This window comes from Zea mays, chromosome 5, assembly GCF_902167145.1.
Source record: "Zea mays cultivar B73 chromosome 5, Zm-B73-REFERENCE-NAM-5.0, whole genome shotgun sequence".
Classification (NCBI taxonomy): domain Eukaryota; kingdom Viridiplantae; phylum Streptophyta; class Magnoliopsida; order Poales; family Poaceae; genus Zea; species Zea mays.
This window is the reverse complement of record NC_050100.1, coordinates 131,366,125-131,387,824: the sequence shown is the minus strand read 5'-3', so window position 1 is coordinate 131,387,824 and position 21,700 is coordinate 131,366,125.

Here is a 21,700-nt window from a genome sequence, read left to right as displayed (position 1 = left end):
GTGGTGGTGCCGATTGCAGGTGTCCTCGCCGCCCCGAGGTGATGTCTAGGTGAGGAGATGGTGGTTGTCGGCGCGCGTGAACTCGAGGAGAAGAGGAGATTGCGGCCGGACCCTTTTATGAGTGCGCGGGGTGGAGCACTGTCAACGCCATCCGCCGCACAACCCGCAACGGCGCCCGCGGAGTTCGGCAGAGTTGTTGAAGACGGGCCTGACAGTGGGTCCCGCAGTCCAGCGACACAAGCAGCGAACGCACGCGGGTGATGCACTGGCCGAGCGGGCCCATGTGTAAGTGACAGGTGACACTTGCGCGCGGGTGGTTAGTGACGGGCTGCGCAGGTGGGTTGTTCTGCTGGGCCAAAACGAGTAGAGGCTGGCCCATGAGGCATTTTATCCTTTTTCTTTTTATTTTTCTTTCTATTTTCTTCATTTCTAAGGTTTTTAGTTTGAATTCAAATTTAATTTCAAACCTTGTACAAATTTGTTATCAAATCATATTATTAAATGAAAAGTACAAATTCTAGTAATATATTTATATTATTTTTATTTTCATATCATTTCTCTTCTTACTTTTAAACCCTAGTTTTCAATGTAGGGCTTGATTTAACTTCTAGCATTTATTATATTATTATCTTTATTAGTATTATTATTATTTTATTTAATGCACAAACATAAAAACTCCACATGATGCATTTTCTTTTATTTTGGTATTATTGGTTTTAATTAATCACTCTCAATTAGATGTGTGCTCTTTTTATGATGCAAATAAGGCACACAAAATGTGGAAATCCACCATATTCCTTTGTATACAAATTTGAGTATTACATTGGCCCCGACCCGTGCCCTCTCCTCTTCCCGAACTGGAAACGGCTGCCGCCATCTCCTCCTCTCCCTCCCCCACGTCCCTCCCTCACTCAATGGTGGTAACGACTGCCATTAATGGCTTTGAAGCCACCGACCGTTCTCTCCCTCTCCCCTCTGCGCCTCTCCCTCTCCCTCCCTATAAAAGCCGACCGAGCTCTCTCCCTCTCCCTTCGCCCAAGCTCGCTCTCCTCCCCTCCTTCTCTCTCTCTCTCTCTCTCCCTCTCTCTCTCTCTCTCGCAACGTTGTCGACCGCCGGAGCTTCACCACCACGCTCTACTCGTCGGACTTTGTCGAGTCGCCGCGCCCGTCCCTGGCCACCCCGACGCCGAGCCCTCCCTGCTCCCTGCCTGGCCGATCCCCCCCGTTGAGCTCCTCCCTACTGTCACACCCGGTTCTCGGGGCAAAACCGAATGCATAGCATTTGTGGGCCAGGATCCATTTCCCACACATATGTTGGCGTCACAAGTGTAATATATCAAAAGACAATGCAATAAAGGTGTAAAGAGAGTAGAGTACTTTATTACATCATCTGAATCATTGTATCTTTAACAAGTATCAACATCAAAGTAGGGCGGAATTAAATATGAGCACTCTTCCACAGGAAGGTGACTGACGCATCGTTAGACTCAAAACTTATCAATGTCGTCAGCGAAGTCTCCAGCATCACCATCTGATCAAAATATTAGCAAGGGTGAGCTCAATTATTGTCGGGGCTCAGCAAGTGGGGGAAAATTAATGCAAGTTAACAAGGTAGGCTATGGATAAGCGGTAATCATTTTAGTTAGTCAATATTTTATTAGTAACACCTGTCTTACAAATAAGTGTGTATCCCAAGTATCCCAATTAAACAAAGGTATAAGAGTATATCAAAAGCACTTAAGTGAAATCACTTAAGCAAACCATTGGTAGATCATCAGATCTCGATTTATTGTCCATCTTTAAGTTCGATTATCATGTGAGGGTCCAGGTTGCTCTTAACCGTGAGCACGGCTGACATATCAGTTTTACACTCTGTAGAGGTGGTACAACTTTACCCACAAGCCATGTATCCCATCTAGCCTAGGTTGATCGGACCCGTAAGCACTACCAAGGTGAATAGCTAGGGATCCGTTATGAGGCTTTCACAAAATATCCTTAGTACAAAGCCACCCGCTAAGGTTTCCACGTTAGTATTGATGGCCCTCTGGGTGAGGTAACTTAGGCAAGACTACCACCCCATGTTAACATGAGTTGCCACGAAACCACTGCCGCCCCCTCTTGCCCATCTTTCAGGTAGGGTTGCTAAGCACTAAGTCTATAGAGCTAATTACCAAAGCCAGAGCCATGATAGCACTCGTGGTTGCACTGTTATCCTGGGTGGTCACTCCATGTTCCATTTAACACAAAATGTTCTTGTTTAACCATCGGGTTAACAACATAATAAAACTTCATTTCCAGAACATAGTATCATTAAAAGAGTGACATCATATTCATCAGGTTGAGCAATAGCAAACATTGCTAAGCAAAGCATTCATCCCAGGGTAATTCAAGGAATAGGGTTGGTAATTCTAGGAAATCCTTATTTAGGCAAATCCCATCAAATTATGCAATATATCCAAAAAGTAAACATTAGTATATGCATTACTTGGGTACAAATAGAATATGCAGAGGGAGAATCCACTTGCCTTGCTCGAAAGTGTCCTGTGGGTCGTCTTCGAACGAGTTTGGTTCGTCTACCTCACAGTCAACTTCTAGCATCGATTTGCGTATCGTACATACAAAAAGAATACGTACGCCAAATAAATAAACATACACCATTACAGGAGTAATCATTCACCATTACATATACATTCATACATCACACTTATTATACTCATGAATACGTCTTAAAGCGTAAATAATTATTAATCATTATGACTATTACCGCGAGTCATTATTGGTGAAAATATGAGTATGTGACTATAACACTAGTTTTATCTAGTATAATATAGATAAACATTTATTAACAATCTTTATGGCTAATTATTTTCTTTATTACTAATAATAGACTTTTGAGTTTTATCCCTTTTATTTCTACATGGAAATTATACGTATAGCTAAAAATTGTTTATTTATAATTCCTCTAAAATTAATATTCTAATAATTAATGTAAATTACTAATTGGACTTTTAATAACATAATCATGATTATGATGACATAAATAAGTGTTTTACTAATTCTAAGTAATTAATTGCTATCGTTATGAATACCTTTATTATGACTAGTAAAAACCTATTTTCATCTGACTGAAAATACGTGGTCTAGTGTTTTCTTCTACTTCTTTATATCCATAAAATTATACTTAAAATACTACTAACAATTATTGTTTATGTGCTAAAGCGAGATTAATCGTAATCGTCTCTAGTATAAAAATCACCAAGTTAGTGATTAGTGACATAATTTATTTTTGAAATATAAATTCATACACCTGTCAAAATATTGTTGCGAGGCTTGTTTATGACTACACGTATACATCGGAGAGTAGCACATAAAGTTTTTGAATCACTTTTACATACATTTGTAATGCAGAAAATACAGAAATAATTCTCGAAATTTCGGAGGGCCAAAACAAAAAAATGATCGTCTTCTACCTTGGGATAGAGCTTGTGAGCTGGGAGGAGCTCGACGGGTAGGGCTCGGTCGGGCAGGGCACGGGCATGGCCGAGGACGTGGGTGGTCCGGCCGAGGTTGCGGACGACGGGCGCGGTCGGGACTGGCGAAGCTCCGGCGAGGTGACGCGGCTCCGGCGAGGTTCCGGCGAGCGCGAGCGAAGGAGAGAGAGAGCGTGGGGAGTGACAGCGAGCTCAGGGAAGGAGAGAGGAGGGAGGTGCTCGGCTTTTATAGAGAGAGGAGAGGAGAGGGAGAGAGAGGGGCACCGAGGAGGAGGAAATGGCCATTAATGGCGGCCATAACTCCATTGAGGGAGAGAGGACGAGGGGGGGGGGAGAGGGAGAGGAAACGACGACGGTTTCTGGCTCGGGGTCGGCTCAGCTGGGTGCGGGGTCGGGCGCGGTCTCGACGGCGCGGGCGCGCGAGACGTGGGCGCGCGTGCCCCAGCGCACGGCGACGGCGGCGGATGGGAGGCGAAGGGGAGAGGAGGTCCGTGGGTGGGCCCTACGTGCCATAGAGAGAAAGAGGGGAGGGGGTGGGCGGCTGGCTGGTTGGGCCCCTAATGGGCCGAATTTGGCTAGGGTTAGGGTTTTCTGAATTTGTTTTTTCTTTTCTATTCAAAAATATAAATAAATATATTTTTAGAAATTCTAAAAATCATAATAATTATTCCAAAATTATTTATAACCAAGATATTTATTTTTGGACCAATATTTCCATATTAATTAATTGGATTTTCAATATGAAAGAAATTCTACTAAACATCAAAAATCAAATATGAGCAAACAAAAATTATTCTAAATGCAAATAAAAAATCAAACATTTGAAAGAAAAAATCATTACCATATTTACCATTAATAAACTAAATGCAATATTTTTAGTTGATGGTTTTGGTAGTGTTACAAACCTACCCCCTTAAAAGAATCTCGTCCTCGAGATTAAGAAACTTCTGAGAATAACTGGGGAATTCTGCTCTGAGTTCATCTTCTCTTTCCCAAGTGGCCTCATCCTCTGAATGATGACTCCACTCAACTTTACACATGTTGATAACTTTACTCCATGTAATTCTGCGAGATGTTTCCAGAATTCTGACAGGGTACTCCGAATAAGTCAAATCTTTCTTAACATTGAGTTTTTCCATAGGTAATCGTTTCTCCGGTACTCTTAAACATTTCTTAAGTTGTGACACATGAAATACGTCATGCACATCCGACAAACTATTGGGTAGCTCTAACTGGTATGCTACTTCACCTTTTCTTTCCAAAATCTTGAACGGGCCAATATAGCGAGGAGATAGTTTACCCTTAACCTTAAATCTTTTCATGCCTCTCATCGGTGAAACTTTAAGGTATACGAGGTCTCCTACTTCAAATATCAACTCTCTTCTTCTATTGTCTGCATAGCTTTTCTGTCTCAATTGTGCTGTTTTCAAATTATCCCTGATAATATGTACTTGCTTTTCTGCTTCTTGGAGAATTTCTGGACCAAATACTTGACTTTCTCCGGTCTGATTCCAATAAAGCGGTGTTCTACACTTTCGTCCATAAAGTGCTTCAAATGGTGTCATTTTTAGACTTGCCTGGTAACTATTGTTATACGAGAATTCTGCATAAGACAAACTTTTATCCCAACTTCTACCATGCTTTAGAGCGCAAGCTCTTAGCATATCTTCCAACACTTGGTTTGTTCTTTCCGTTTGCCCATCTGTTTGCATATGATAAGCTGAACTAAAGTTTAGCTTGGTATCCATGGACTCATGTAGTCTTTTCCAAAAGCGCGAGGTAAATTGGGTTCCTCGATCCGATACGATCTTCTTTGGTACTCCATGCAGACAAACAATTCTTGACATGTATAACTCTGCTAACTGGGCTCCTGAGTAAGTTGTCTTCACAGGTATAAAGTGTGCCACTTTAGTCAACCTGTCCACTATAACCCATATTGAATCATAGCCATCTCGAATACGGGGTAGTCCAACTATGAAATTCATACTGATTTCTTCCCATTTCCATCCCTATACTTTGAGAGGTTGTAGCAATCTTGCTGGTCTTTGGTGTTCGGCTTTAACTCGCTGACACACGTCACATAGTGCAACATAAGTAGCCACATCTCTTTTCAAATCATACCACCAATACTTTTCCTTAAGATTCTGGTACATCTTAGTACTTCTAGGGTGAATAGAATAAGCTGAATCATGGGCTTCTCTTAAGATAAGTTGGCATAGGTGCTCGATTTCTGGTACACACATTCTCTTTTTAAACCATACTGTGCCTTGATCATCTTCTGTGAAATCTGGGGTTTTTCCTAGACTAATTTGTGTCTTAATTTCTTTGATTTTGTCATCAGACTCTTGTCCTTTACGAATCTCTTCTTCCAAAGTAGATTCAACTTCCATAACTGTTGCTTCCATATTATTGAGCATTCCAAGATTGAGTTGTTCCATCTCCCAACACAATTCCTGTGCCATCAAATGAGTAGTGATGCTGTTCACTTGACCTTTACGGCTCAAAGCATCTGCCACTACATTTGATTTTCCTGGGTGATATTGTATTCCAAATCATAGTCTTTTATTAACTCAAGCCAAGTACATCCAAGATATACTTAAAAAGTTTGGGATGAAGGATGCAAAGCCCGCTAGGACACCAATGGGAACTGACGGACATTTGGACCTCAACGCGGGAGGTATGTCTGTACATTAAAAGGCTTACTGGTCTATGATAAGATCTTTGCTTTATCTTTGTGCAAGTAGACCAGACATTATGCTTTCAGTTTGCATATGTGCTTGATTTCAATCCGATCCCAAAGAATGTCACATTGTGGCTGTGAAGCGTATTCTTAGATATTTAGTTCATACACCTTACATCGGGCTCTAGTATCCTATGTGGACTACCTTTGACTTGATTGTATATTCAGACTCCAACTATGCTGGGTGCAAGGTTGATAGAAAAAGTACATCAGGGACTTATCAGTTTTTGGGAAGGTCCCTCGTATCATGGAGCTCAAAGAAACAAACTTCTGTTGCCCTATCCACCACCGAGGCCGAGTATGTTGCCGTAGGATAGTGTTGCGCACAACTACTTTGGATGAGGCAAACCCTCTAGGACTTTGGCTACAATTTGAGCAAAGTCCCACTACTATGAAATAATGAGAGTGCAATCCGCTTGGTGGACAATCCTGTTGAACATAGCCACACTAAGCACATGGATATCCCATATCACTTTTTGAGAGACCACCAGCAAAAGGGAGATATTGATGTATACCACATTAGCACCGATCACTAGCTAGCCAATATCTTTACCAAGCCTTTAGATGAGAAATGGTTTTGTAAGCCGTGTAGTGAGCTAAATGTCTTAGATTCGCGGAACTTGGATTGTGTCACACCCTGTTTTTAGAAGGCAAACCGAATGCAAACCATGTATGTGCCAGGATCAGAAACTCACGTACACAACGATTACATAATTGGACATCATCACACATTGCTCAAAGTAAATATCGGAAAGGTACTTTATTACATCCAGATGTCCAAGACATCCACATAGTCTATAACATAGTCATTAACATAATCAAAGTGCGGAATACGAAACATAGCAGATAAGGCCTTCATAGGCAGCTGACTGGGGGTTTGCCACTAAGATAACTAGAACTCGTTGTAATCTTGAAACTCCTCAAAGTCCTCCATGTTGCCAGCATCTCCTCCTGAGCACTGAATATAGTGGGGACAAACTGGCGGTGGGGTGATTTTTAAAGCAAGGGTGAGTACACATCAGCATACTCAGCAAATGTCCCATTTAGCTAAAGTGGACTAGCTGTATGTGGAGTTAAGGTTAAGCAGTTGCTTTTAGTTGGTCAAGTATTTATTACTATTAGTAGAGCCAAGTTTTAGTAATAAACCTAGTTATTACCCAAATGTACTCCCTCAATAAGGAAATACATGTTGGGGACTTGTTCTCAAATGCTATGAGTTAAGAACAAGGCAACACAAAAATAGGTTAATGCTCTTCGTCCTTCGAAGCATTATTTCCCTAAGGATATAACGATCTTCGGACAAAGGTTATGAAGGACTTACCTTCATAATCACATCATATATCAATGAAAGACGAAGCATATGAAACATGGAAAACAACATGGATAATCATATGACATCATAATATATCTTTTGTTATATAATCATGAATAAATAAGAACAATACAGGATTACATCAGTACCTTCGGCTTGACAGAAGGTAAAAGTACAAGCGTGACGCACAAGCAAGTACCAGTCAGCGTGAACAGTACGAGGGTACTATTCATCTATTTAAGCACATGGCGCAACCTGTGTAAATTTACATTCATGCCCTTCATATTTACTATTGACTTATGGACAACCCGACAGGGACTAGATAGCCTTTTCCCCATCAAGTCGGTTCCTTTTTCCGCCATTGAGCCGAAGCTCCCTTGCGCGTAGCTTCGGAGCAACATCAGCCTTCGTCTCGACCATGCTTTTCACATCCTATATAGCTTTAACCCGAGTCCAAAGGTACCTGTTCATATGTTACACTTGGAAAACATTATTAAATCATGTTTTTGAGGACCTTCGGAAGACGAAGGCCCCCAAAAGTAGCCCCTCGCAGTATTAATTTGTTAAGATAACGAATTCAGACTGCGACATGGAAGAAGGCCTTAAGCCGAAGGTCCGAAAAAACACCTTCCCTTTGCTAGAATAGCAATAATCAATGACAGATGGGGCCCTCCAATTTGCAGCGCACTGGGCGTATAAATAGGAACTCACACCAGCTGCATTTGATACACTGTTTCTGCCATTTGCATTATTTTCTCAATCTTTTAGCTCTTATTCACTAGCGCTTGCTAGATTTTCAAGCTCTGAGCTTCGTTTTAGAAAAAACGTGTTTTCACCATGTCTGGAGAAAAAATGTCCTAGGAAAAGAAGGTTGTTGCAGAGACGAAGTTGACTGAAGAGGCGAAGTTGTTTAAGGAGAAGAAGGCTGTAGATCCTTATGTTGCTGGATTTGTTGAGTCAATGGCAAAAACAAACACAGAGAAAATTACTAAAGAGATACTAGAAGGTTTATCTGAAGATACTGGTGAAATCGATAGCTATGATGTGGAAAGTGGGGATGAAGATTCTTAGGATCGGACCTGGCGGTTAAGTCATTCAATATTCGGAAAATCGACCATTAAACAGAGTCATCTTGAGAACATGAGAGGAAGGTACTTTCGGGACATGTCTATTGTGAGGGCTGGTGGAGACAACAACGTCCCTGCCCCTGAGGAAAACGAAGTTGTAATTTACCGAAGCTTCTTCAAGGCTGGGCTTCGGTTCCCTTTGAGCAAGTTTGTAGTTGAAGTGTTGAAAATCTATCAGATCTTCCTCCATCAGATTACCCCCGAAGCTATAATAAGGATGGTAATTTTTGTCTGGGCAGTAAGTAGTCAAGGGCTAGAGCCAAGCGCGAAGTGCTTCTACAGTATGCACGAACTTCTATATGATACGAAGGCCATGGGTAAAGAACAGTACCACAACAACTTCGGTTGTTATGGATTTATCGCTCGCCCCACCCCAACGCAAGCCACCCGGTGCCAACATTTCGAAAGAGATGGCCAGGAGCTTAGATGGAAGAATGGTTTTATGTGAAGAATGATTTGAAAGCGAGGGAAGACATTAAGGAAGTCATCATGCGCCCCATTTGGTCCCGCTTCGGCCTCCGAAGGCCAAAGATAGAAATTGATGAGACAGTTGAAGTGTGTTAGAGGGCCTTTAGCATTGGTTGCTCCTTTATTGGGACAAGAGATTTAATTCAAGAACATATAGCCTTTAGGGTATGGCCGCTTGTAGACAGCTGGGAAATGCCGAAGGAGACCACCACCGACTTTAGCGAAGGTGGTCTGGTCCGATTGAAGTATACCTTTAGATTCAGGGAGAAGTTTGATGAGCCAAATGACGACTGGCTGAAGTGTATCGAAGCTACAAGTGATGAACTGCTTGGAGCATATTCCAAGGTGGAAGATAATGCTTTGTCCGCAGCCTTCGGAGGTCGGGGAAAGAAAAGACTGAACAGAGTTTTTGACGCCATCAGCTTCGTATACCCCGATTACCGCTACCCGCTGTGGGGACAGGGGAAAAAGAGAAAAACTGCTGCTTCAGCCACCCCAGTTGAACCTGTGCCGAAGGGCAAAAAGGTGAAGGTTCTTACCCACTGGCCGCATTACATTGAACCGGTCGTGGTGCCTAAGTTTGGCGCAGGGACCTCTTCTGCTACCAAAACAAGAGAAACTGCCCCGACTGCGCAGAGCACTGAAGAGCCGGCTGTAATGCCGAAGTTGCTTACATTCAAGCTGGTTGAAACGAAGGTTGATATGGCTGAAGAGCCAAAAATTGAAGAAATAATGAAGATGCCAAAGATTTTGAGCCCTCCAACAGAGGCAACAGTACCGAAGGTACAAATGGGTTATGTCGTAACTCCTAAGAGGAGAAGGATGGCAAATGTGCTAGATGTTGTGTTAGAAACAACAAAAACCTTGAGTCCTACTCCTACAAGGAAAGTTGCCGAAGCTTCCAAGGCGCAACCAGAAGCTGATACTAAGCAAGCTGAAGTCGAAGTTGCAACAATTCAGGCTGAAACTGAAGCTGGGCCTTCAGTGCCCACCGAGATGGAGCGTGCTGACCCTAAGGAAAAATCAACAGAGCGGATTGCAACTGAAAAAAATCGAAGCTCCTGGTCCCGAAGCGTCGAACAAAAGTATTGACTACATTATTCGTCATGCTTCGGGAAAGGTACTATCCCAAGAAGAAATGTTAGAAGCGCAACACTATGCCCAAAAATTGAAATATCCGAAGGGGGCATTAGTGTTCAATGGTAGTGGCGAAGAATACTTTTTGTACTGTCTCTCGGATAACAAAGAAATATCCGTTTGCCGAGAGATAGGTAAAAGCATCGGATTCACGAAGCTGGAAGGCGGTCTTTCGATTTTATCGAAGGACGAACTTGCTGATAGCCTAGCATACAATAGCATAAAGGTATAAAAACTAACTCTAAATTTGAAAAATCAAGTATTTTATTTGTCATACTTATTTTTTCCTCCACTTGCAGGGCTTGATTCTTAGTAATGCCCTAGGGCACAGAAAAAAATAGAGGATGAAGACTATACAATGGCCCTGAACAACCTTCATTCAGAGGTAATTGAAATGAGAAACGAAGGTCTCAAAAAAGACAAAATCTTATTCTCTCTAGTTAACAAAGTCAAATAAGATGAAGCTAGCTTCAAAGCCTAGATCGAAGCCCAAAAAACTGAAATTGAAGACCTTCGGAGGCAACTGGCTGAAGCTAAAGAAAAATGCGCACTCGCAGAGGCTAACCGAGAAATCAGCGAATATTGGAAAAATCATTTAGAGAAAAACGTTGAAGAACTTCGCACATCCAAGGAAAGATGCTTTGAAAAATCCTTGCACTGTGTGAAGAAAATAAAAACTAGTTTCGCCAACGTGGGCGCCTACTCTTCCGAAGAAAACTTCATACGAGGCAACCCCGAAGGCATAATTGAATGGATAAGTGGAGAGGCTGAAACCTTCGAAGAAATTTTAAGTGATCGCGGGGTTGTTTGCGCGTTTTACGGTGCGTGGGGAATTTCAGCCATCTTGGAGAAGGCGGGATGCGACCATATCAAGACCATGGCCCAGGCCGAAGTTGCCTTCTCCATGGATGATACAAAGGATCCTTCAGCTGAAGCAAGCTTGATGGGCGGGAGATTTTACAATGATATCTGGGTAAATGGTGGCCGAGAGATGGCCCATGAAATTATAAAGAAAAGTAAAAAAGACACCCATGATGCCCGAGTAGAAGCAAGACAAGCTGAAGAAGCTGCAGCGCGCGAAAAGCGTATAGGTAATATCTTTTGATGTTCAGCTTCGGCATTTGTTTTTGTGGCTTCAGACTGATTAATTTTTCCCACTTCAGCTGGACTATCTCCGCCACCGGAACCATTCGATCCCCTAGCCGATCCAGAAACGAAGGAAGCACTGGAGATCATTAATATGGCTGAATCTATTGTTGATGAAGTCGTCAATAAATTGCTAAATGAAGTTGTGGAGAAAATCCTGAAAGAAGACTAGCACTTATTGTAAAAACATTTTTAAATGGTCAATGTGAGAGACACTAGAATGGACATTGTGCTTTTATTGTAACGAAGCTGTAATATTTGATGTGTGTAACTTTGGATCGAATATGTAAATTATTATAATTTATTTCTTTACGATGCATGAAACTTACATACATACCGTTTTTGAGCCTTCGGCGAAAAAACACCTTCCCTTCTTTTCATGCTTCATAAAGAAAGAAGATCCGTGGTTTGTAAAAATAAAGATATCCATGCTTCTCAAAGAGAGATCCCTCTTTTGTGTGCAGGCTGACGAAGCTATAATTCAAAGCTTACTTCGTGTAACTTTGACAGTATTTTCCGAAAATCGGCTCTGTATTCCATTTTTGTGTCATTTATGCAATATGATGTATGATGTGATGCTATGCGAAATGATGTGATGAAATGATGCAAAATGATAATGATGCCAAAGACACATACTCACACTCCCACACTGGAACAGAATCTCTGCATTCCCTTAGGAACGACTGAAATCTCTTTGCTGTTTATTTTTCGGCTTCACCGTTTATTTTTCGGTGTAAGTTCTGCATCCCCTTAGAAACGTCTTTTGAACTTCTTCGCCTTCTATTTCGGCGGTATAAGTTCTGCATCCCCTTAGGAACGACTTTTGAACTTCTTCGCCTTATATTTCGGCGGTATTTGGCTCTGCATTCCCTTTGGAACGACTTTTGAGCAGAAAACTTACACAGCGCTCCCTTAGGAACGACTTTTTTGTAGCTTCGACAAAACATACGCTGCGCTCCCTTAGGAACGACTTTTTTGTAGTTTCGGCAGTTTTTAGCTCTGCATTCCCTTAGGAACAACTTTTGAGCTTCGACAATTTTTGAGCTCCGTAAGTCTGTGAAGAAGATATATTCCATTCTGATATAAGCGAAATTATTACAAGGAATTAAAACTAGATTTACATTACTTGTTCCTTATTGAAAATCAAAATGACATAGAACATAAAAGTATTTCAGAGGTAGGTTATCGCTCAATAAATGTGCTTTGATTCTGGCACAGTACTGTTGACTGTGCGAGCTTCGGATTCCTCCATGAATTCACGTTGCTGTTGGGAGTGCTGGCGCCCTTCTAGCTGTTAGCTTCGGGAATAGGTAGGTTGCAGTGGTGGTGGCGGTGGGAGCTGTGGCCAGGAAGCCTGTGAATGGCTAGCCGAAGCAACAGAAGCTGCAGGATGATTGCCCACATATTCTGGTATGTAGGGAGAATGGCACAAAGTGGTGTGCAAGACCTGCTTTGGCTGATTCTGCCGAGCTTCGGCTTCTACGATCTCCTTTTGCTTCAGAATGGTGATTTGGCACATTCTTGTAGTATGGCCCTTATCCTCACCACAGAATAAGGAATAGATCTTCCTGGGCTGATCCCCATATCTTCCTCCGAAGCCCCTGGCGCCTCTGCCCCTTGGAGCTGGTGGCCTGAAAGAGCTTTGCTGTTGCCCCGAAGATTGTGAGGTGTACTGTGGCCTCTGAAGCTGGCTTCCTTTGTCGTCATTCTGACTAGAGCTGTGGATTGACCTAACATGCCTCGGGTGGATTCTTCCTCCGAAGCTCCTGGTCATCTCCGAGAATCTGTAAGCTTCTTCCCTTCTTTGGCGGAAGTCGTTGTCAGCCTGGATGTACTCATCCATCTTCTGAAGCAGCTTCTCCAGTGTTTGTGGGGGCTTCCTGGCGAAGTATTGAGCCGTAGGTCCTGGTCGAAGACCCTTAATCATGGCCTCAATGAAAATTTCATTGGGCACTGTGGGCGCTTGTGCCCTCAGTCGCAAGAACCTTCGGACATACGCCTGAAGGTATTCCTCATGGTCTTGAGTGCACTGGAACAGGGCCTGAGCTGTGATTGGTTTCGTCTAGAAGCCTTGGAAACTGGTCACCAGCATGTCCTTAAGCTTTTGCCACGACGTGATTGTCCCTGGCCAAAGGGAAGAATACCATGGCTGGGCCACGTTCCGGACTGCCATGATGAAGGACTTAGCCAAGATAGCTGCATTGCCTCTGTATGAGGATATTGTTGCCTCATAGCTCATCAGAAATTGTTTTGGATCCGAGTGCCCATCGTACATGGGTAGCTGGGGTGGCTTGTAGGATTGCGGCCATGGGATAGCCTGCAATTCTACTGCCAAGGGAGAAGCATCATCAAAAGTAAAGGTATCATGATTAAAATTATCATACCATCCATCTTCATTGCCAAGGGAGAAGCTCCCTGTGTTGGGGCCTTCGGTCTTGGTCATCTTGAGCAAGATGACACACTTCTTCAGTAGCTTCGTCGATCTTCCTTTGAAGATCAGCCAGCCGAGCCATCTTCTCCTTCTTCCTTTGCACTTGTTGATGGATGATTTCCATGTTCCTGATCTCTTGGTCCAACTCCTCCTCCTGGAATGTTGGACTGGTGGCCTTTCTCTTCTGGCTTCGAGCCTCTCGAAGAGAGAGAGTCTCCAGGTTTGTGTCCAGTGGCTGCAGTGCAGCAGCCCCTAGCGCTGTTATCTTCTCCGACGGCATGACGAAGGTCAGCGCTTTGCCGAAGGTTGTGGAAGTTAGTACACCGGAGGTGGGTGCCAATGTTGGGGACATGTTCTCAAATGCTATGAGTTAAGAACAAGGCAACACAAAAATAAGTTAATGGTTAATGCCCTTCGTCCTTCGAAGCATTATTTCCCTAAGGATATAACGATCTTCGAATGAAGGTTATGAAGGACTTACCTTCATAATCACAACATATATCAATGAAAGACGAAGCATATGAAACATGGAAAACAACATGGATAATCATATGACATCATAATATATCTTTTATTATATAATCATGAATAAATAACAACAACATAGGATTACATTAGTACCTTCGGCTTGACAGAAGGTAAAAGTACAAGCGTGACGCACAAGCAAGTACTAGTCAGCGTGAACAGTACGGGGGTACTGTTCATCTATTTATAGGCATAGGGCATAGCCTGTGTAAATTTACATTCATGCCCTTCATATTTACTATTGACTTATGGACAACCCGATGGGGACTAGATAGCCCTTTCCCCTTTAAGTCGGTTTCTTTTTCCGCCATTGAGCCGAAGATCCCTTGTGCGTAGCTTCGGAGCAACATCAGCCTTCGTCTCGACCATGCTTTTCACATCCTGTATGGCTTTAACCCGAGTCCGAAGGTACCTGTTCATATGTTACACTTGGAAAACATTGTTAAATCATGTTTTTGAGGACCTTCGGAAGACGAAGGGCCCTAACAATACCAGAGAGCATAATTATAACCATCATCATTAAACATCATCATAAGAGTATCCAAAATTCTTCTAATCAAAGAGGATCCCATGGCCGCTCTTAACTGTGAGCACGACTGATATACTAGTTTCAAACACTCTACAGAGGTCGCACACTTTACCCACAAGCCGTGATTCCCATTCTGTCCAGAGATCATGACTCTCCATTGATCACTACCAAGGTGACCAAGCAGGGTCTCACTACGTACCCTTTACAAAGATTCCCCAGATGTCATAGCCGCCCGTTAGGTTTCTCCGGTTTTATAAACATAGTACCTCTCCCCAAAGGAAGGGTGACTAACAAAACCAAATCAAAGAACCTCTACAACCAGCCTCGGAAGAGCAAGTACTGCACCCGGACCCCATTGACAGCCCTGTGACGAAGCCAACTACACCTCAGGTTCCTCTAATTGATCTGCTAAGGGCGTCCCATTCCACCATCATGGTTGCACTGTTATCCCGGGTGGTCACTCCACGAACATGTCCTTACAGAGAGGTACTCAGGAAACAGCATAAGTCCCCTAAAGTATCACAATATCATCATCAGGATAACATCATCGTATCATAAGTATTCACATCATGTTCATCGATTAAGATAAAGCAATAGCATAAAGCTAACCATGATAACCCAAATGGTAAACAAGGATAAGGTAAATACAGAGCTAGTCAATCCTTAGGTTTCAATTAACTAATGCGAGACAGTGAATTATAAAGTAAGTAGGACATAATAGGTCAGAGGACACTTGCCTTCACCAGGTTGTTGCTCAGGAAGATCTTCGGCAACACGCCTAGGAACCATGAGCTGCTCGTTGTCTAAATAAAGAGGTCATGCATTCAGTACATTTGGGCAGAGACAAGGAACAATATACCAAACAAATGCAATCAAGTCAACACAAGTTTTGACAGGATGTTATAAACACAAAATATAAACCTGGGTGCTAGTGTGAATTAATGCACTAGAAGATTAGTGATTCCCTAATTATTATTGATTACATAACTTAGTTCCACTGATTTTAGTGAGACACAAAATTATACCAGGGATAAATTCATACAAGACATCATATTAATCTCACAAAATTAATATCTAAATATCCTTAGGGTTTTCCCTTTTTATTTTCATATTTCATAAACAAACTATTGCATACACTAACCTATAGCTTAGACATAAAATTAAAGTGCACCGACTGTGGATGAACATAATTTATTTGAACAGAGAATATTCCTATGAATATTTTGCAATTTGAATCACTCAATTTGGAGTTCATATGAAAAATATATGAAATAAACAAGTTTTGAAGTTTAAAATACAAAACTAGGTCTAATTCTGTGATTATTAAAAAGGTCAGGGGTCTATTTATAAGAAAACAGGGGCCTGCGTGCAAAATCAAGGGACGACGAGTTGATTACTAAAAAGCATAGGTTCTCTTTAATAAATTTACACGCGAAGGGGTATCGGGCCACCTTGACCACACGATCACGAACGATCGGCCGAGATCAGATCCCGCGGACAAGCGTGTGCGCGCGGATGCGTGGCAAGCGCTGACAGGTGGGCTTGGGGCGTTAGCGACCTGAGGTAGGACTGACGGGTCGGGCCCAGCGGCAGGGCGCGGGTGAAGGAGAGATCTGAGCGGCCAGATCTACAACGAGCGGCTGAGATTAGATCGATCCTAATTAACCCTAGACCGCCAGATCTCGGATGGACGTCTGGGACCCAACGGCCAGCGTGGTCAGGGCGGCCGAGCCTAAGTGCGGCGGCACCACTCGTTCCCGCGGCGATGTCTCACCGGAGACGAGGACACGGCCACAGCAAGGCCCCTAGGGGATTGGAGAAGAACTCAGGCGCACTAAGGGCGACATGGCAGACTCAGTCGTTGGCACGACACCGGTGCAGGGGCACCAGAGGGCTCAGACCGCGGCGGAGCGGCTCAACGGCGGCGTAAACTCGCTCCGGTGTGCAATTACGCGGACACTAGGGCAGTAAATAGGGAAATAAGGGCATAGGAGGGTTTCTCACCGCAATTACGGCGGGGACGCAAGGAAACCTCAGGTCGATGACGGTGGGGCTTCGGCTGCATGTAGAGGACACAGTTGAGCATGGACCAGGAGAACTAGAGGGGTTGGGGGAAAACTGAGGGGTGTCCTAGGCTGCTGACGAAGACACAAAACTCACCTAGGCAGCGGGCGCGGCAGAGGCTCCACGACGACCGCAGAACGAGCGGCGGACCACGACGAGCGGCGGTAGAACTCCCTAGGCGGGCGCAAGGTTCGAGGCGAGTGCTGAGGGCTGCGAGTGCGCAAGTGAGGGAAAAGGAGGGTGAGCGGGTGATGGGCAGTTAGAAAAAAGGCCGAGGTGGGGACGGGCGCCGCCTCGGCGTGCGTCGTGGGAGCGGAGTCATCGGTGACACGTGGGTCGTGCGCGGGCGGTTCGGAGCGGAGTCATCGGTGCGTGGGTCATGCTAAGGTATCACATTTGAAGGACTTTAGTGGCACAAAAACCCTAAACTACTCAAAACCCTAAAAGAAACCCTAGAAAACCCTAACTAGAACCCTAGGGGGGTAAATGTAAATTCTAGGCACTTTTGGACCAAAGTGCAAATAGCAAAATGGTAGAACACCATAAACCAAGTAATTTTCACATTGGAGAATTTCCATGTTGTATAGTGAAATTTGGACTTATTTGCAAAAGGGTCACATGAGTGCTATGTGACTAAGTCTGAAATTCAGTGTAATGGGGTCAACTTTGGAGCCATGTATCTTCAAACTCATAAGGATTTTGCCCTAGGTCAACGCATCAAATTTGTAGAGCTACTCTAGGAGCATAACTTTGTTTAAGTCATAAGGCATGAGTGCTGTACAAAAATTGGAGTTAAATGGACTCAAAGTATGGCTGTCAGTCACCATGACAGTCTGATATTGGTCTGACAGTAAGTTTTGATGAACTTTGGACTCGATTCAAGCTCAATGGGGTAAGTAAATGATCCAGGTTCCTATATTCAAATTATAGATGGATTATAGCTCAACAACTTTGATGCAGATGAATGATCATGTTGTCACACAAATTTTGGAGTAATTCGCGCTCAAACTTACTCTGTCAGGCACACTGAAGGCACTTCTGATGGTACAGTGACTGAATATGATTAGATGCGCTGAACCTCACTGCCGGTGATCCCCGCGTCCGGATTCGTGTCGGTCGCCGTGATTCGTGCTTGGCGCGTGTGGATAACTGTGGGGAGTAAAAGATCTTGGTACCCCGATAAGCTCAGACCCGGTCACCAGTAATGCCACCGTACCCACTTGCTCTTCGGCCAGTCGAGATAAGCCTTGCTAGCGTTGGCCGCTTGCCGCCTGTGCGCCATGTGCCTAAGTGCAATACCACGTCGCAGTGAATCGCCTTAGCATATCCGTTCATCGTCAGTGGCCTTGCCACGATGAAAGCCACGGTATCACCTGCGCCAGTGACTTCCCCTCTCTCCGGCTGCCGGCGCGCCATCCCAAAATTAGCCGCCACCGCTCTCGGACACTATAAATTGGGGTGCCGCGGGCTCCGTTAGGTTGTCACGAAGCCAGTGCACCCGCTCGTGCCTCAGACCATCCACCAGAGCGCTCCAAATTAGAATTTTTCCCCCAAATCAGTCAGAATCCTGCCGTGAAGGTCTCTCACCGTGTTCAGCTTTCCTCAGGTTGATTCATGTCCCTCTGTTAAATGTTCTAGCATCTCTAGGGTCTCTTGTTGCTTGTAGGCTCGATTGATTGAACTAGACCGAATTGGATTGCCCTGAACACCATAGTTGAGGGATTAGTGTCGTCGTCGTGAGTAGGTGTGCTCCGGTCCGGATTAGTGAAATTGGTTGAGGGATTAGTGTCGCAGAGGGTGGAATTCGGTGTCAGCCAAGTTAGGGCTTCGATCTTTGAGCATATCGGCCAGTACGGGCTTGCCGGAGGGCGTGCTCACCATCGTTCGCCATCGAGGACTCAAGTTGTGAAGAGAAAGAAGTCTACGGGCCTTAATGCAGATGTCAGTGAGACAGGGGAAATAGTGTAAAGGATTCTATGCCAGTATTTTAAATCACCAGGGACCACTGCGCAAGATGACCGTCACGGGCGCGCGCGGGTGCGGATTTCCCCTATTGATGGGCCATTCGGGCTGGTTTCGGCTTTCCTTTTTCTGATTAGGTTTGGAAATCCATCAGAAATTCTAGAAAAATAATAGAAAAATGGGACCAATTTTACTAAATTCCTAATTTTCCCTAGTATTTAATAAAAATAGTTCCAAGATTTTTAGTCCCAACCATGAATTATTTAGTATTTAAGAAGGCCTAAACTTAGACTTTTGAAATTTTAGAAATTAATTGATAACTCCAAAATTCACAAAACTTTTTGGGTAAGTTTAATTTGGTAATTAGAGTCCATGGGTGAAGTTTGACATGTTTTGGAAATTGTTTGATTCCCAAACCCAAAACCCTAGCTTTCTAGATAATAGTCGCCTTATTCTAGAGGAATGCTGACTCAGAAAACCCTAGTTTCCCTGGTGTACCGTGAAGGAAAGTTGTATTCAAGATACAACTTGAAGAATCTTTGTTACAATTGCATATTCATAGCATCACATGAGCATTCATGTATATGTATGGTTATGTATAGAAAACGAAGAAGAAGGAAGTGTTGAAGAAGAAGAGACTGCACCACTAGCTGAAAATCCACCTGCCGGGAACTACTTTTATTTTGATATATGTGGAACAGATCCCGACTCCCCTACAATACAAGGCAAGCCCCGGTGCATTTACCCTTTCCTTGCGATTTTAAACTATTTATCACTTGACTGATGCATTGAGTGATAGGAGTTGAGTGCTAAACCAATTGCCGCATTCCCTTCCTTGGAACTGTTTACCATTCCTTAATTACCTGTTTTACTAAAAGGTTTTCTGATGCTTAGTCTTGCTTTAGAAAACAAAAAGGTTTTGTTTTAAACCAAAGATGATGCTTCAAATGGAATGGGATGATTTCAAAATAAAACTTGATGGTGGATCCATCATGGCCGTGACGGGTTCAACATCGGAAAAGATGTACCTCTGATAGGTACCAAACTTTGGGTTTAAATGATAAAGCTGAGACCTGGCAGGTGACTTGCATGAGAAGGAAGTCTCGTTGTAGTGTCTCCATCTCAGTCGCTTAAGGACCGTGTCGATGTGGGCCTGCTGACCGAGGACCCTTTAATTGGTCACATGCCTCGGGCAGACTAATACCAGAAAGGCCAACATGCAATGGGAGTGGAGAGATGGCGAGAGTAGAGTGTACCCTCCATGGCAAGAGGCTGGACGGTGGTGTATCTGTGCTCTCGGTTGGCGTGAACCCAGTCTGGTCTTAAGAAACCCGGTGGCAAATTGAAATATGCAAGGGTTAAGTGCTACATATGTCATGTGATTGGAGATCCTCAGCTGAGTATTAATCGATTCGGATCACTGTTACTTCTCGGACATGAAGACTTGGTCACTGACTTACACGTAGCATTCCAGTAAACTTAAGGGTTGATAAAAGATGACTAGTGCAGGTCAAGTGCTTGAACTAGGGTAGAAAGCACTCTAGCTACAAGTAATGACCTAACCTAATAATAAAATTGGATTTTTAAGGATCCACTATTAGTAAGCATTTCTGCAAACAAAGTCTTTGATTCTTGAATAGCCTTACCTTGACTCCCTCAAGCCAGCATATCCTTGAGAGTCTTTTCTTTTGACGGGTAAGACTTGCGAAAGTACACTCCGTACTCAGGGTTTTCGAACCCATGTTGTTGTAGGTGAGGAAACAACAGACTTTTGCTGTTTTTGTTCAAAGGTGGTACCCAAGGATGAGCCCCAACAGTGAAGGCTATCGCGGGAGGATGTTGGCCTCCCACTTTAAAAACAATACTCTTTTGTGTAGGTGGGTGTTTTGCCTCCCGGGTCTGTAATAATAATACTTTATGCACTCATAGTACCCTGGTACTGTAATAACAATATTCTCTCCCTATGAATGTAAATTAAGTTATTGTAATTTGCTTCCGCTTATTCTTTCCTTCAATGTGATGTATAATATATGCGTGACGGGTGAAGCGCTCTTGGGCGAAATGATGAAGGTACAGTACCGAACTTGTCAAGTGATTATGTGCATCTACAGGATTGTCCAAGGTCCTTAGGACAAGGACAACTGTAGATGGGCCTAATACCTTGGGAGGTTCCGTCACAGCTGATATCGGAGCGAAACCCATCTCTTTAGATATTACTTAGTACTTCAAAAGAATTTTTAAACCCTTATCTAGAAAGATTCTTTCATTCTTATCCTATCACCTTCTGGTAGTCTCTCACCTTGTAAAGTCAGGGTAATAGAGTGCAGTATATAGGAAGTTGGGGATCAATGAAGGTTAATTCCATATTTACTAGGTTATGCATGTATCATGTTTAAAACTATACTAATAAATCTTCCCCTCTTATGGAGACATGGCACATACAAGGAAAACTGCACGCAAATCTACTGGACCTCTTGGCGTGCCTCGTCATCAGCTAGCCCCCAGACATGAAGGGAGTAGTAGCGGCAGCAATGACCCAATCGGAGGATTAGAGACCAAGGTGGAACAACTTTGGACAGAGCTACGTCATCGAAATAGGATATGGGCACAGGACAACCAACGTATAGCTGAATTGTCAGCTGACGTCAGCCGCTTGCAGTACGAGATATCTGAACGGGATTCAGCCATTGATTGGGCCGTCAACTCGCGTTCGATCGCTTGGGACCGTGAAGCAAAAGCTTAGGCTCATGTGGCAGAGCTTAGCGCGG